Raw genomic sequence first — 13,446 nt, forward strand, 5'->3', positions numbered from 1 at the left:
GTCAATTCGTTTTTTTTGGCAGTGTTTTACGTGAGTGACTTGTAAAACACTGCCGACTTTAATACAATGAATCTCGGCCGGATCTGAGAGATCCGTGCTGGGCTTCATTGTGCACTTTGTTAAAAAAAAAAAAAAAGTTTAAATATTAAAAAAAAATTGCGTGGGGTCCCCCCTCCTAAGGCAAACCAGCCTCGGGCTCTATGAGCCGATCCTGGTTGCAGAAATATGGGGAAAAAATGGACAGGGGTTCCCCCATATTTAAGCAACCAGCATCGGGCTCTGCGCCTGGTCCTGGTTCCAAAAATACGGGGGACAAAAAGAGTAGGGGTCCCCCGTATTTTTGAAACCAGCACCGGGCTCCACTAGCTGGACAGATAATGCCACAGCCGGGGGACACTTTTATACAGTGCCTTGCGGCCGTGGCATCAAATATCCAACTAGTCACCCCTGGCCGGGGTACCCTGGGGGAGTGGGGACCCCTTCAATCAAGGGGTCCCCAGCCACCCAAGGGCCAGGGGTGAAGCCCGAGGCTGTCCCCCCCATCCAATGGGCTGCGGATGGGGGGCTGATAGCCTTTGTGATAAGTGTTTGATATTGTTTTTAGTAGCAGTACTACAAGGCCCAGCAAGCCTCCCCCGCAAGCTGGTACTTGGAGAACCACAAGTACCAGCATGCGGCGGAAAAATGGGCCCGCTGGTACCTGTAGTACTACTACTAAAAAAATACCCCAAAAAAGACATTACACACACACCTTGAAAGTATAACTTTAATACATCCATCCACACCTCCATATACACATACTTACCTTATGTTCCCACGCAGGTCGGTCCTCTTCTCCAGTAGAATCCAAGGTGTACCTGTAGAAAAAATTATACTCGCATAATCCAGTGTTTTCGGCTCCTCTGTAAATCCTTTTGTAATCCACGTACTTGAAAAAAATAAAAAAACGAATACCCGACCACGAACTGAAAGGGGACCCATGTTTTCAAATGGGCCCCCTTTCCCCGAATGCCAGAAACCCACTCTGACTGATGTCTAAGTGGGTTTCTTCAGCCAATCAGGGAGCGCCACGTTGTAGCACCCTCCTGATCGGCTGTGTGCTCCTGTACTGTCTGACAGGCGGCACACGGCAGTGTTACAATGTAGCGCCTATGCGCTCCATTGTAACCAATGGTGGGAACTTTCAGGTCAGCGGTGAGGTCACTTTCGGTCAACCGCTGACCTGAAAGTTCCCACCATTGGTTACAATGGAGCGCATAGGCGCTACATTGTAACACTGCCGTGTGCCGCCTGTCATACAGTACAGGAGCATACAGCCGATTAGGAGGGTGCTACAACGTGGCGCTCCCTGATTGGCTGAAGAAACCCACTTAGACATCAGTCAGAGTGGGTTTCTGGCATTCGGGGAAAGGGGGCCCATGTGAAAACATGGGTCCACTTTCAGTTCGTGGTCGGGTATTCGTTTTTTTATTTTTTCAAGTACGTGGATTACAAAAGGATTTACCGAGGAGCCTTCAACCATGGATTATGTGAGTATAATTTTTTCTACAGGTACACCATGGATTCTACTGGAGAAGAGGACCGACCTGCGTGGGAACATAAGGTAAGTATGTGTATATGGAGGTGTGGATGGATGTATTAAAGTTATACTTTCAAGGTGTGTGTGTAATGTCTTTATTGGGGTATTTTTTTAGTAGTAGTACTACTACAGGTACCAGCGGGCCTATTTTTCCGCCGCATGCTGGTACTTGTGGTTCTCCAAGTACCAGCTTGCGGGGGAGGCTTGCTGGGCCTTGTAGTACTGCTAATAAAAACAATATCAAACACTTATCACAAAGGCTATCAGCCCCCCATCCGCAGCCCATTGGATGGGGGGGGACAGCCTCGGGCTTCACCCCTGGCCCTTGGGTGGCTGGGGGGGGGGGGACCCCTTGATTGAAGGGGTCCCCACTCCCCCAGGGTACCCCGGCCAGGGGTGACTAGTTGGATATTTGATGCCACGGCCGCAAGGCACTGTATAAAAGTGACCCCCGGCTGTGGCATTATCTGTCCAGCTAGTGGAGCCCGGTGCTGGTTTCAAAAATACGGGGGACCCCTACTCTTTTTGTCCCCCGTATTTTTGGAACCAGGACCAGGCGCAGAGCCCGATGCTGGTTGCTTAAATATGAGGGAACCCCTGTCCATTTTTCCCCCATATTTCTGCAACCAGGATCGGCTCAAAGAGCCCGAGGCTGGTTTGCCTTAGGAGGGGGGACCCTACGCAATTTTTTTCCAGAAAATTTAGAACATTTCCCCCCCCTTCCCACTGAAAAACATGCACGGATCTCATGGATCCGTGGAAGCCTATACAAACACGGGATAAAAAAGCAGGTCTGTTTTTTTTTAGCACTTTTTCACGATTTGTATTTCAGCACGGCAGTGTTTGGCTATTGTCGGCAGTGTTTGTGTTTTGCACTTTTTAGTAAATTCCCAATTTCTAGCAAATTGCAGGCGTATTTGACCGATGGTGTATTGATTCGTGATTTTTTCCTAGGACTTCCAAAATATTACGAATGCCCTCATCACTGCCGTGATTTTTGCTTAGTAAATTACCGAGATGACACTTTGATGAAAAAACGGCATCTCGGTCAAAATCGGAACTGCCAGTTATCTCAAACCAGCATATCTCCTTCAAACCACACATTCAGCACCTCTCACAAACCTGCCATTTTCATCTAAAAAATATTTCCAGGATCAGACCCTTTCTGACCCAGGATCCTACTAAGACTCTTATCCACTCACTGGTCCTCTCCAGACCAGTGACGTGCGGTGGGATCACAGGTTGAGGAGGCACTGGCAGCTAACAAGCCCCCCCCCCCCCGGAAAAAAAAAGTGTGGTCCCCCAACACATCAGGAAAACCAGCACTAGGCAGAACCAGCCAGGGGGAGTAATGCCATAGCAGGGGAGACACTCAGTGTGGGGTCCCCCTGCCATAACATTAATCTGCCCCCCAGCCAGTCAGCCCAGGGTTGGAATTCCTCGGAAAGTGGGAACCCCAAAAAATAAAAATGGGGTCCCCCCTCCCGAGCAATAACCAGCACAGGGCTGATAGCCCAGTGCTATGCCCCGCACCCCTGGTGGCGGTGGGTGCGGGGTTCATTGTGTGTTAATATTGTTCTTTACAGGTGGCCTACAGGTCCCAGCAAGCCTGCCCCAGCATGCTGGCACTTGGAGAACCACAAGTGCCAGCATGCCCGGACATAAAGGGCCTGCTGGCACCTGTAGTCCACCTGCAAAGAATAGTAATATTGTTCTTTACAGGTAGCCTACAGGTCCCAGCAAGCCTGCCCCAGCATGCTGGCACTTGGAGAACCACAAGTGCCATCATGCCCGGACATAAAGGGCCCGCTGGCACCTATAGTCCACCTGTAAAGAAAATATTAAAATAAAACGCCACACGTCTTGAAAAGAAGCTTTATTTAACTGGGTCTTCACCTGGGGGCGGCGGCCGTTAAGCTCTTTTGCGTGGCCGCCGCCTTCCCAGGGCTTCCGGCGTCTTCACCTGGGGGGCGCCACCCCCCCAGGGCTTCCAGCGTCTTCACCTGGTGGGCGGCGGCTGCTAAGCTCTTTTGCATAGCCGCCGCCCAGCCAGGACTTCCAGCCGTCTTCTTTCTTCAGGAGCTCTTCACAGCTCCTCCTCCGCCGTCGGACTGACTCTCCTCCGCCTCGCGCTGACTTATATAAGTCAGCCGGAGGGGGCGGGGCGATGACGCGGCGAGCCGTGATTGGCTCGCGGCGGCCATCTTGAATTTCAAAAATGACGCTGAGGCGCCATTTTTGAAACTGGAACCGCTCCGCTGCCAAACTCTGCAGATAAAGGTAATTTTCCGCCGCCGCACAGCCGCCGCAACCCGCCGCCTGCTCCACCGCCGCCCGCACCACCGCCGCCGCATCCCGCCGCCCGCACAATCGCCGCATTCAGCCGCCCGCACAGTGATTGACAGCGGATCCAGTGACGGATCCGCTGGCCAATCACTGTAGCCTCACTGACAGGGACGTGCTTTCATAGGTTGAAAGCACGTCCCTGTAGGAAAGCGGCTCCACTAATGGTGCCGCTTTCCCATACATTTTCAATGGGCTTTTACAGCCCATGGCTAGTCCCCGCCCGTGTCCGCCCCCCATATTATCCCCAGAGATAACGGGAGGCACCACGATCGGTGCCTCCCAAACACATAAGGAGGGGAGCAATGATCAGAATAATATTAAGAAGATACATATGACACAGAATATGTGTCATATGCATCTTCTTTGTATTATCTTAATCATTAATGACAGGGGAGGCACTGCCTCCCCTGCCTCCCCTGACTGCACGTCCCTGCTCCAGACTGGACTACTGTAATCTCCTCCTGACTGGCATTCCTGACAAACACCACTCTCCACTCCAATCTATCCTCAATGCTGCTGCCCGGCTCATTTTCCTCACCAAACGCACTACGTCTACCTCTCCTCTCTTACTAGACCTTCACTGGCTCCCCTTCCCTTTCAGAATCCATTTCAAGCTTCTCACACTCGCTTACAAAGCCCTCACCCACTCCTCTCCCATCTACATATCTGATCTTATCTCCCTTTACACTCCCACCCGTCCTCTTCGCTCTGCTAATACACGACGACTTTCCTGCCTATGGATTACTTCCTCCCACTCCTGCCTCCAAGATTTTTCACGTGCTGCTCCAGTTCTCTGGAATTCCCTACCTCTCCCCCTCAGACTCTCCACCTCTCTACAAAACTTCAAACGGGCTCTCAAGACCCACTTCTTCACCAAACCCAGCCAAATCTCATCCTAACCCTCTGTTCCACGTTCTCTATGTACCCCACCTGTGTCACCCCTGTCTGTCTACCCCTCCCCTTTAGATTGTAAGCTCTCGCGAGCAGGGCCCTCTTCCCTCATGTGCTTATCCTTTGTCTTACTTTAATAATCTTCAACTGTACCACATCCAGCAGTCTTCTGCCACCTGATACTTATTCCAGTGTCATCTGCTGATGTAACTATGTTTATTTACCCTGTACTTGTCCTATACTGTCATCAACTGTAAGTTGCTGTTTTCCTGTTTGATTATTTATGTACTCTGTAATTGGGCGCTGCAGAACCTTTGTGGCGCCATATAAATAAAGGAGAATAATAATAATAATAATAATAATAATTTAACTCTTCTCTGCCACATACACCTCTTTATCTGAAATGACCATCAGATAAGTGCTGGCACCCTGATAGAGAGGGGAGGCAAGTTTTCAAATAAAGGAAGAATATAATTAAGTGGAAAATCGCCTGAAGCCTGCTTGAGAGTGTCCAGTGTAACAGTACGATGGAACAGATGGCTGAAATCAGGACTTGTGTTAACTGTTTTTTCTAAAAACACAGTTTTCAGACAGGTTTTGGCCATTGCCGACAATAGGCCTAATTCAGAGTTGATCGCACCAGCAAATTTATTAGCAGTTGGGCAAAACCATATGCACTGCAGGGGGAGGAAGGGGGCAGATATAACATTTGCAGAGAGAGTTAGATTTGGGTGGGGTGTGTTCAAACTGAAATCTAAATTGCAGTGTAAAAATAAAGCTGCCAATATTTACCCTGCACAGAAACAAAATAACCCACCCAACTCTAACTCTCTCTGCAAATGTTATATCTTCCTCACCTGCAGTGCACATGGTTTTGCCCAACTGCTAACAAATGTGCTGCTGCGATCAACTCTGAATTATCCCCCAATGCCAATCCGATTTTTTCTAAAGTCTGTCAAAGTCAGAAAAATATCACGCTGCACACTGCCATATATGCACCTCATGCGAGTGCCTGCTGCGCGTGCATGAGCCCTCCCGTGCGTGCGCATACTCTCAGTTGCGTGCACCCGCAGGCGCACGGTATGCGCATTTACGGTAGAGTTGGTGTTCGTCTAGCGGGCGACTCAATCGTAACATATTTTATTCATATAATGTATTTTGTAGATTATGGTCCCTTTGATAGAATCTGAAAGTTTAGTTAATGTAGTATGTTCGGGGACAAAGAGATCCCTCTTTGTTTGATACGAAGGGTCAGACAGGGGTTACACAGTGGTGTTTAGTACCCATCGGAAGAGAATATAATTAGCAATATTCCGGTGTTGGTTTGAAGCGGATTAATTGCTCGTGCGTATAGTTATGGACATAAGAAGTTTATGGACATTTACTATATTTGCACTTTATTACCCATGCGGCGGGAAACCCAGTTTCCCACCCACCTGAGCAGTTAGGAATAGTCACAGCCCACCTGTATGAACCAACCTATGACCTTTTGTTATAATGCGAAGACGAATTCCTGTGTCCAATGAACAATAAGAATGTAGGGACCATTGTACTGTATTGTGTGTAGTGTATAAAAGGACAAGCCGATCTGGGCCAGCTCTCTACTCTCTTCAACGGTTCTCATTGCTGATAATCGGGAGCTGGATATCCAGAAAAGGCGCTTGCGATTGTTTCCCCTGGTGCGTAAGTTTCTCTGCAACCATATTCTTACCTCATGTTTATTGTAAGCCATTCTCTCTCTCCTTCCCCCTTAAATGTAATTGTATCTTTATTGTATTTTATGTGTAGTGATTCGGTTAGGTATTTTATGTTATCTTGGTAGTGTATAACTTGTATTGTATTATTCTTTTGCAAGTGAACGTTCATTCATTTCCTTAAAAGGCGTTAGACCCTTAGACCGGTATTTGAGTGTTTATTATATTGCTAAAGGGTTCTCAGAGCGTCACATACGCTCATACAGCTTTTAAACTAACAAGGTTACACTGTGTTGCATTTACACCTTATCACTGCACAAGGGTTTACAGTATAAGTACATTGTTTATGGTATAGTTGTAAAGGTTTAACTCTGTGAGCGTCTGCGCCGCTCGTGATCTCCTCGTGGTCTCGAGCGTCCGCTACGCTGATAGCGTAGCATTACGGTAGTCGCTCACCTATAGTGTGCCCGATACCAACAGCGTATTCTCGCGAGCGTTTGTGTCGCTCGAGCGGCTCGCTCCCGATACAGCGTCCGCTACGCTAAGGGCGTACCCTTACGGTACCTCGTGCGCCAATTGCGTACTGTGTTCTTTAACCTTTTAGAGTGTTTTATACAAGGTATAGAATAGGCATTGTCAATTGGGGACTCGCCCGCTCTTCACATATCTGCACTAGGTAATTTCAGCAGACATTATCGGTCAGCAAAAGGCGGGAGGTAATATTCCTCGTAGTGCTGACCAGATAAGCGTCTGCTTCGCTTAGTAAGGAGTGCTGAAGGAATCCGGAGCCAAAAGGTAGGAACAGTACGTTATTGTCTTTTAAAACCTGTTTAGTTTCTGTTTTGCGTACGTACGCATAAGCACACACACCTGTATTTCTTGCTTAGTAATATTTGTCCATATCTCATTCTCCTGGTTGCCATTTCATAATTGATAACGTGCTGAGAAAGATTTGTTGCTATTGGTAGTTAAAGAGTAAAAATAATACATTAAGGGGTAATTTGTAAAACACACACACAGCTTTGCCTAAAATACAAGGAGAGACCTGTGTGGTGCTCGGTAGATGATTACAGTTAAAGATCATCTACATTGATAAACGTACTAATTGTATTTCTGTGAACATATCTGGCCAGCGTACACGTGTCTCTAACAAAAGGGTGAGACTAGCGTACGCGACGCAAGGGTCGACGCACGGAGCGTATATTACGCAACGGAGCATCTGGGTACGCCCACCGAAACTCAAATCGCACAATAGCATGTTTTAGTGGGGGCGGTATAGTATAGCCACGCGATAATAGCACAAATTGATTTCAGTTTCCAAAACTTAGTTTAAATACCTTACTTTACTGTAATGCCTCTGGGGAGAGCTATCAGATTACGGGAAATGATTTTTCTGATCAGAAAACTATAGAATGATAGTGGGTTGAAAACGGTATGAGTGTATTGAACTCCTCTTGGTGAAGTCTTGGTGAAATCTTGGTGAAGTAAATCTTGGTGAAGTAAGTCTTGGTGAATATGAGCACGGTCTAGGTGAAAACGTGCGACGGAGTGTGATAAAGTTTTCGTTGTATTACGCTCTGGCTGTTTTGGAGCACAGTATGGAGACTCCAATGATCCTACAATTTATAGGCTACAAGTGTCTATAAGTGGTACGATTGGACCGCACGGTTGTATGTGTGACCAATAACGCAACGTGATATAAGGTCATATATTAAATTGCCCCCATGCGTGTTGTAGGGAGCACATGCAAGTGTGATTTGTGTAAAAATAAGGAATTTTCGCTGGTAGTGCCTGCAACGATTACGTGGGTCTGCAAAAAGGGGCGGATTCGTTGTACTCGAAGCAGAAGAAGCTGGTGATAGAGCTTGGAGAACTTCCACCGTAGACTTCTGTGTTTGGTGCATTTTAGGAAGTTTTTCTGTGTTAAAAAGGTCCACAATGGCAGCCAAGTGCACAACACAGGGACGTTCAGCAGTCAGGGTTCAGACTGAAGAGGCTCGCAGACCCCGAGGGTCTGCTCGGTTAGTAATGTGGAGGAGGTATGGTCCCCACACTGAGACCTTTTGTGACGAATGGACACGAATGACTGTGGGGGATAAAGCACCATTTCCTGGGATAGGTAGTTTTGACTCAGAGGTATTGCATAATTTAAGGCGAAGGATCTGTCTCATAAAATCCTGGAAACAACGAATTAGACATGATTGTTTACAGTTATGGCAACAGAAAAGTGAAATGCAAAGAAATTTAACTTACATATCTGACTCTCATCTTGGGAGGAGAGACATGGCAATGGAGAGGATTATGGCTGCAGAGAATGGCACGATGGGGTATGATAAACAGGCACTTAGCAACTGTATTATAGAGGATAAGACTAATTGTAATAAACGTAACGATGATAATTGTAATACTGTTAAATGTACAACTATTAACCCATGCAAGTTGCACCCCATGTTATACTTCCCTCAGGATTACAAACAAGAAAGTGAGCCCAGCACGATGTCGGTACCTCTTCCAGAAGCCATCCTACAAGACATCCAGGTGGACGCGACCAAATCGGTAAAGGCAGTAATCAAACCCCCTAACGGAGGGTCAGGTGAGGTCGTGTCCACAGGTACGTATGGTGTTATACATCACGCACAAACAAATGTACCTCATATTGCAGAACCAACTCAGAATGACGTTATTGGACTTAATCCTGTCAGGGTAATTGCAGTACCAAATGGGAAAACTGACACTTCAGGAGTCACTCCTGTCAGGAACATCGCCATGCACTGCCCCTTTTCCCGAACAGAATTAAGAACAATTTTGTCTGAATTTCCTGACCCTAGGAAAGACTTAGTTGCATGTCAAAAGTATATTAGAGAGCTAGGAAATTCTGCAGAGCCAAATAACAAAGATTTTTTTTTGAGGGCATGTTTACCCCCCGATGTCGACTCAGTGAAATTTATCGCTGACTGTAAACTAGATGAAGAAATACCACTAACAGACGAGTATAATCAGGATAATGTAAAAAGAATCAACTTACAGTTAGGAGTATATTTCCCTGCAGTGGTAAAGTGGAATAAAATTTTTACAATAAGACAAAAAGAAGGTGAATCCACACCAGAGTATTTTCACCGGGCTCTGCAGGATATGGCTAGGTACACTGGTATAGATGACATTAAAACTAATGTACACCACAGAGAGGTAGCTGTGTCCGTATTAATGGACGGCTTAAAAGACACACTAAGAATCAGGGTACAAACCTCTCTACCTCACTGGAGAGGTATCTCGGTGGCTGCATTAAGAGAGTCCGCTATCGAGCATGACCGTAATATCCAAAGAACCAGGGAAGCACAGGGAGAGCGGTTGATGGTAATGAGCATCCAAGCACTAGAGGAGGCATCAAGTCGACCGAAACCCCAGGCCACTAGCACATGGAGGAAGCCAAGGATTTGTTATCTTTGTAAAAGAGAAGGGCATTATGCCAGCAATTGTAATAGCCCACATAAAGTCAGACCCCCTAGACAAAGAAATGAGCAAAGTTATGACACACCAAATTATAATCAGGGATCATATAGGAAGAATTTTGGGCCACACCCATGATATGTAGTCAGGAAAGGTGATCATTAGGACTGATGGTGAGCCTGAGGTTATTGTTAACAAATTGGGAGGTCATTCCTTGAGGACACAGGAATGACCGGGTAAAATTTGAAATGTATCTGTGAAATGTTTTCTTTTTCCCCATCTCTGACGGTTATCGGTAGGATTAATCTACAAAAGGGTAGTTCCGCAACAGGTTGCTTGTGCAGATATTGACCAACGACAGGTCTTTATCTGTAACCGACTTTAGAATAATTGTATGCACTATAAGTGCTGATCACTCGTCGGTGGTGCTCCCAGAGTCAATAGGTTAAAGCAATGGGACAAAAGAAGAGAGAGACTTAGTGCCCCAACAAAGAGTCTCTCTCTTCTTTTGTCCCATTGGTTATCGGTAGGACTCAAACATTACATAGCTACTTGGTCTTCGCAGAAGTCTACCAAACCCCAGCATGACCTACCCGCATCAATGTATCCTGGCCAGATACAAAGGGTGGAGTATGGAGGTGCTGGTGGGAGGGACTGAGCAAGGATACCATTGGACATGTAGATATGACAGCCTGATGATGAACGGCAGATCTGACAATGTTTTAAAATGTTTGAAAAATTTTTTTTTTCCTGTTGTTGTTTATTGTTGGTTTATGTAATATATATATATGAATTGTTCTCTCTCTCTTTTTTTGTTTTTTTTTGTTTTCTCTCTTCTCACTCATGTTTTCATGTTTTAAAGATGGTATGTCACACATCAGTTAGACAAATGGTGATGCAAGATTTTTGCTCCTTACAGAAAGATCGCTGGTTTGGAAGAAATATTGTATCACCGGAGTGTTCGGTTGGAAGACTGAGAGACAGCACCTTTGAGATGACAGCAGAACAAGAAGAACAACAAGACTAGAGAACTAATTATCGTAACAAGTTTCTCTCCCCCTCAAACTGTTTTTCTGTACCCCATTACAAATTTCTCCTTTTCTCCTCCTGTAAGATGGACTTGCCCCAAGAGACTGTGATATGGATTTTCCTGTTGACCATGATGTTGACCAGAGCAGTCTGTTTCGGTGAGAGTACCAGTGAGGTCGAGAAAGGATCCAGAAAGGTTCTGATGACAGAGACAGTGGTGTAAATTTCCAATAGCAACACAATCACCGAGAAAAGGCGAGTACCGGAAACGATCTAGCAGCCATGTTATTTGTAAACATTGTGAAGGATTGTTAGCTGAAGAAAATTGCATCTGTAGGCATTGTGACAATGTAGTTGAGGATGGGTGCATCAAGAAATGCCAATCCAGTTTTAATATCCATATGGAGAGGCATCCAATGAGTGACTATCACTCCTTAGTGGGTAAAGTACTAAATCAGACAGACTGTTGGGTATGCTCTCAAGTACCTCAAGGCCATAGCAAATCAGGATTAGTACCATTCCCTTTAACTATAGGGGAGGTACTTGAGCTAAGTGGTGGGAGGCCGGTGGACAGGAGGTTTAATATCTCCAGTCCTCCTAGTTTGAAGCTCCACCAATATCATGTGGATAGATCCCTAGTATGTTTTAACATTTCCAATCCCCGAAAGCCGGGAAATTGGGAAGTGTCATGGAATAACCAAACCATGACCTTTTCATACAGAGCCGATAGAATGCCTACAGATACAGAACTTATACGCCACATAGCCGGTAGTGGAAAATATTTCCGATATAGGTATACCCTAGGAAGTAGGACCATGAGAGTTGGAGAGGTATCACCAGGATACTGTGCACATATCGTACAAACTGATACGTGTACTAAACAGATGGGAGAATTAGGGTTAGGAGATTTCATATGGAAAATGTGTAATATGGTAATGTCCTACTCCGTCCCATATGTTCTCCCCGATAATGCATACTTCATATGCGGGAGGAAGGCGTATAAAGTGGCTTGCCCCAAACTCAGAAGGGTTGTGTTATATTGGAAAAGTACTGCCTGAGGTAATGACCATATCCCACACTAAAATGAAGGATATTCACCGCAGTGCCCAAGCTCCTTATACTCACACTCATTCCGAGCACATCGTTAAACGGCACCTGATAGAAAGAACAGAGCATCCGGCCTCTGACCTGATCAATGAATCCACCGGGATTCAATTCCTAATCGCGTTAGATATCACTCGTACCGCCAGAGGAGTGATAAATTATAAATATATATCTGCGCTTGCAAATTTATTAGACAATATCACTGAAATGTATGATGACACATTCAGGTATACCGGAAGGGAGCTCCAAGCTTATAAAACAGAACTGGTTCAGCATAGGATGATTCTCAATTATCTCACAGCTGTGACAGGCGGGTATTGTGTTACCCTAGCGACTCAGTATGGAATAAAGTGCTGCACATATATTACAAACAGCACCGAGGACCCGGTCGAGGTCATAGACCAAAAGATGGACGACATTCTCCAATTAAAGTGGGAGTTTCCGCAGGAGACACAATCTCACCCTCGATGCTGTGGGTAATGAGCTGACCGGTTGGGTGTCATGGTTGAACCCGCGAAATTGGTTCTCTGGTTTAGGAGAATGGGATCAAGGAATTATCATGGATGTAGGGAAATTTCTTTTGTGTATTCTGGGTGTCATCATATTGGTCGGTCTGATATTTAGATGCGTTCGGGTTTTAACAAAGTGTAAACGTAGTGCCCGAGTGATGAGTTTAAGAAGTGAAGATACTGTAATAACAACGACTGATTTGGTTTATGACCCAACGATAGAGACAATGTTGTGATGAAAATGTGATTCCACGGTCCGTTTCTTTCACCCGTTTCTCCTTTGTTTTCCTCCAAGGTACAAAGACATCCGCTTGGAAGAAGAATTTGACAACCTTTTACACAGACAACTGATGGACTATGCCATAGACCCCCCATATCCCTAGTACCTTTAATTTTACGCTAGCCCAACACTTTTTGTAAGTCTATGGACATTGAAAAAGCTTTTTGCACACCGTCTATAGCAAAAGCATCGGGAGACTACAGTCAACATGTACATCGAGACAAGACAAGACAAGACACAAGACAAGACCTCAATCGGCAAATGTATATTAAACTCACATAGTTTATCACTGCATTTACCATAATTGTTCTTTATCTTCATCTCTACAACCTTCAGGTAATAACACACATAGTCGATAGGGAATATAGGCACAGATATCAGCACTCACATATTCCCCCCATTCATGTATCATCAACTAAAATGTGCTCCCCCATTTTGTTGCAACCAAAAGCCGAAAAGAGCTCGGTAAAGTTTGACAGCCCATCCACAGACCCGTACCACGGGATAAGAAGGAATTCAAATGTATACTTCGCAATACCTCGAAGCTTGATTTAAAACACGTACGGC

The sequence above is a fragment of the Pseudophryne corroboree genome, chromosome 8 (assembly GCF_028390025.1).
Source record: "Pseudophryne corroboree isolate aPseCor3 chromosome 8, aPseCor3.hap2, whole genome shotgun sequence".
Classification (NCBI taxonomy): domain Eukaryota; kingdom Metazoa; phylum Chordata; class Amphibia; order Anura; family Myobatrachidae; genus Pseudophryne; species Pseudophryne corroboree.